This window comes from Octopus bimaculoides, chromosome 12 (assembly GCF_001194135.2).
Source record: "Octopus bimaculoides isolate UCB-OBI-ISO-001 chromosome 12, ASM119413v2, whole genome shotgun sequence".
NCBI classification, from domain to species: domain Eukaryota; kingdom Metazoa; phylum Mollusca; class Cephalopoda; order Octopoda; family Octopodidae; genus Octopus; species Octopus bimaculoides.
The window spans coordinates 45,687,318-45,692,317 of record NC_068992.1 but is presented as its reverse complement, the minus strand read 5'-3'; the positions used below and the strand labels follow the sequence as shown (position 1 = coordinate 45,692,317).

At 36.3% G+C, this 5,000-nt stretch overlaps 1 long non-coding RNA gene across 1 annotated transcript in view; it reads left to right on the top strand.

Annotated features, from left to right (window-relative positions):
- The first annotated feature begins 15 nt into the window (after positions 1–15).
- Positions 16–5,000, top strand: part of LOC128249169 (uncharacterized) — a 6,099-nt gene continuing 1,114 nt past the window's right edge. The window contains exon 1 of the long non-coding RNA XR_008265266.1: positions 16–801. This is a non-coding gene — a long non-coding RNA (uncharacterized LOC128249169). The remainder of the gene's footprint in view (positions 802–5,000) is intronic.

Genomic DNA, 5,000 nt, shown 5'->3' with positions numbered 1-5,000 from the left:
GTGATTCACTTGCTCGGTATCTAGATGGGGAGGTATTTTCAGGACGTCAGATCGCTGCAATTTTTCGTGAAGTTGGCAATGCTTCTGTGAAGTTGGCGCAACATGGTTAACAAAAGAGCTTATCGAAACGTATAAAAACAATAGTGTGGAGATCTATCAACGCTCACTCAACAACGCTAAAATGATGAAGGCGAAGTTGTTATGGAGATAATGGTCTAAAGACAGAATCCAGATGACAAGGTATGAAGTGGAAAAACCCAGAAATAGCCAGCGAAACAGAATTTCAGGACTCAACCTTCTGCAGAAAATGTGATGCTAACTGTTTTTTGGGGGACACAAAAGGGCCTATACTGGAACATTATCAGGAAAAGAGATTTAAATTCACCAGCGTAGGCGAAATTGAAATACTGGCCAACATACTAAAAACAGTATTTCGCGCCAAAAGGCTAGCTCTATTGTCAACTCAAAGGTTATTGTTACGCGACAATGTACGCCGACATACAGCCGTCCACACCGCTGAAACGATTAAAAATTTCTATTTCAAGTTGCTAGAATACTCTGCAGACAGTCAAAATCTCCTGATTGTTACCTGAAACATTCTTTACGAGGTAATCGATTTGCTAAGGACATTGAAGAGCAGGAAGTGGAGCATACATAGCTGTGCGATCAACCAAAAACCTTCGATTGAATATACAAGCCTGTGGACTGGAGCATGTGGACAGTTAAAAGTGCATCGAAAAGCAAAGAGACTATGTCGAAAAACGACGTAAGCGTTCAACGCCTGCATTTGTTTGAGTAAGAGTGCGTATAATTAACTTACTCTCGTAATTTCGGAAGCTTCATTTGTTTTTTGCCATGTTATTTTCTCTCATCAACGTTTCTCTTTCTTTTTCATTGCCGTTTTTATTGTTTTAATCATAGAATGAAGTATCTTATTCTTTTTAGCATTTTCTATGCTTGATTTTATATTGTTTACTTGAGATTTGATATCCTTATATCAGAACAGTTGAGAATGTATCCCTACCACACACTTTCGGTTGTGATTGCTGCGGCTGCTCAACCAATAGTTATTATAATGATGCTCGTGCATTCCGTTCAGTTAATTGCCATATAATGTTTATATTTGAAACTCGCTTTATCAGAGAGAAACTTTTGCTTTTCAACCCACTTCTACGCAATTATATGGTCATTAAGACGCAGTCAATAATTAATACACGAGTGATATATTTTTGCATCAGTTTTATATTATGTGTTATTTTGTGACCATACTCCATCGTAAATTTCTAAACAGCTATTGTTTAATACACCTAGAAGCTTGTATGAGGACCAGAAAAATTTTTATGGGAGCAATTGAAAGTTGATAACTTGGTGTATGAAGAACAGCTTTACAACCTTATAGTGTGTCCAATTATATTTTATCAGAGCCAGTGCATGACGACGCATTGTGGACTGTTGCTTTAAAAGATACTTTACACAGGAAACATTTGTCATATATATTGAGGAAATGTCGATATTCTTCACAATATATCTAGTAGTGATGCGCTCTTCATGTAGTACAAATGCTTTTGATATTATTATTATTATTATTATTATTATTATTATTATTATTATTATTATTATTATTATTATTATCATTATGATTATTATTAATCAGCATTTTCTAACAAGGTTTTCGTATCATCACAACGTACTCCGCCTCTTCCATGTTTATTTTCCACTTTTCCGTTTCGTCAATTTTATAATGGATTTATCTATTGTTCTTTGTTCACATCCAACTCATGCCCTTCCTGCTTCTCCTCTTTCGTTTTTATATTTTATTCGCTTATTTTTTCTTCATTATTGCTATTCTTCTGTGTCTTCTACTATTCTTCCATATTCTAATATATACACCTCTTTCATTCTTCTTCAACTTTCCTTTACAATTATTTCATCTTTCTCCCATTTGTGACAAAAAAAAGTTTCTCTGTTCATTTTGTCGTTACTTTCACGTTTTACACCTTCCATCGCTGCTCTTACCTTTCTAGCAGTAACATTTGTGACCTAGCCACGCCTTGTCATTCTATGATCAACAAAGCTCTCAGCATAACGGAACAAAATAAATACACAATAATAAAGTGTTTTATCACATACCATACACCTGCATTTGATATACTTCAGTACATTAGTTGACATACATACAAACTGAGTGAGACGCCCACTCAACGATTTCTCCAACTGATACAAGATAATGCACCCATACTATAACTCATACATCGTATGACTCTTCAGATAGAGAGAGAAAAACTATAGTCGTTTCGTCAATATTGTTCTTTTTGTTGTTGCTGGTGTTACTTATCGTCGTGGTTTTTTTCCCCTCATTGTCATTATGTGCATTTCTTTACTCTGTCATTCTCTTTCTCGCTCACTTCAAATACACATATTATGCATGTCTATGCCAACGTATGCATGTTAAATACGTTTCATGGAACTGGCTACGTCACAATTCATGCTATGCAAACACACACATGTGTACACACACGTGGACGCGCAAGCACGCGCACACAAACACACACAAACGCACACACGCACCACACACGCAAACACAACCAGAGTATTTGACATGTTCATACTTTCCAAACAACAATCCTAATATATATATATATATGTGTGTGTGTGTGTGTATGTGTGCATATATGTATATATATATATATATATATATGTGTGTGTGTGCGTACATATGTCTGACTGCATGTGTTGTTCAATATCATGGTATATTTTAAAGAGTATTATTATTAAAATATTGAGTTTATAAGAAAAAGGCATTGTGAGGCAGACAGACAGAAAGGGAAAGTGTTAGCATATGTCTGAAAACAATATCAGAGCAACTTTCACTTCAATCAAATGTAAAAATAGCAAATAACCAATGGGTAGAAACAGTTATAAGTACAAACAATCGCCGTTTCAGAAGCACAAAAGTAAACAAATAATGCAAATAGAAGCTAGAGGATAATAACCAAAACATCCCAAAGACCATCGCCACCACCACTACGACCGGCGTTACCGCTGCCGCCACCACTGACGCCGCTGCCGCCCCCACTTTCTTCACTGACCTTAATAATATTGGTTTCCAAGTTTGGCACAAGGCCAACTATTTCGGGGTAGGGGGCAAGTCGGTTACATGGACCACAGGGTTCAACTGGTACTTATGTTATCGACCCTGAGAAGATGAAAAGCATAGTTGACATCGGCGATATTTGAACTCAAAACATGAGGACGGATGAAATGTCGCTGAACATTTCGCCCGGATATGGATATGTGTCAACTCACGCAAAAGAAAAAAAGTGGAAGAGTTATGTCAAGAATACGAGTGTATATTTCTCGGGGGAAAATATTAACAAAAATTTGGCAATTGTATACAAATAATATATTTGTATATATTTGTATACAATTCGTCTAGCAATTGTATACAAATAATATATTTGTATACAATTGCTAGACGAATTGTAAGAACGCCATGTTGGGCGTGTGGTAAAGTGTGTGTTTTAACAAAAATGATAGTAGTTATGGAAGTTAGTGTCATGTCTTTAGTATTGTGCTGGAAAGACAAAAGTTGCCTTCCATCCACACACATTCCAATAGGTTGGGCCACACTCCTTTATCGATATGGAATTTATACTTTTTGTTCTAGCTCACTGAAACTGAACTCGCTTAGAAGACAATTAATGTGTGTGTGTGTGTGTGTGCGTGTGTGTGTGTCTGTGAGTGTCTATATATCCTCTCGGTATTAATACTGTCTCTGTCGCTAATAAATATTTTTTTAACAAGCTCACTGGCTAACCACGACACCAACGCATTTTCTAGAACTATTATCTTACATACCGATGGCAGGAAGATGAATCGCTGCTGTATCTAGCGGTCGAACGTCCACCGTTGAAGTAAGATAAGGAAGATCGAAATCAACATGATCTGGTGATCTCGGCGCTGGAGGCGACGGAGATGCATCTCCCTGCTAGCAATATAAACAAAAGCCAATATGAGAGTATAATTTGTTCTAACAAAACATCCACGTTTATGTGGGGATAAATTAATCCTTTCTCCTTTTTGTACATTCTGCATTTGCTCTCTCTCTCTCTCTCTCTCTCTCTCTCTCTCTCTCTCTCTCTCTCTCACACACACACACACACACACACACACACACACACACACACACACACACACACATATACACACAATATTTATATTGCGTGTATGCAATGTGTAAAGATACATTGCAACATAATGGCATATAATGAACTTATATATGCTATAAGAGAAATTTTGAATTTGAAGTGTTAATCCCAAGCCTAAACCAGGAAATGCTATACCTAAAATTGTATAAAATGTTACAAGAAAGTTCCGGTCGTTATTTAAAACATTCTTTTTGCCAATGTGTAACGTAGAGTGAATGATTGCAGAGTGTGTTATTCAGGACACTGGTGTCTTTAAAGCTGGTAAATTTGATTTCGTTATTCGAGCGGAATAATAGATTTTATTCGTTAACTGACAGAGATGATGCTGTCTTAGGTGTGTAACATGATTAGTCTAGGTCAATCAGATTGAAGAAAGCAGACGGCATTGTGATTAGAAGAGCCACGACATGGGAACTGTCCAAAGTCTTGTAACGAAGATCTAACGTTTGGAATCATAGCAGAGATAGTAAGGTAGACTGCTTGAAAGGAAAGTTGTTTCTAATCATAGTCATTATGAACTCAAGTTGGCATTTATTAAAACATCGTAATAAAATGTATTCACAAAATCTTCAGTACAGGCACATGACGGAACGTAGGTGTGTATTGAAAGAGACAGACATAGAAAAATTGAGAAGAATGGAAAGAAGGAAAGAAAGAAAGATAGAGAGTGAGTGAGTGAGAGAGAGTTATGTATGCGAGTATATGAATATGGATGCATCTTCCTAACTTTAATTTCCATAGGGCTGAATCAAACTGTTATTAAATATTATATATATATATATATATATATAT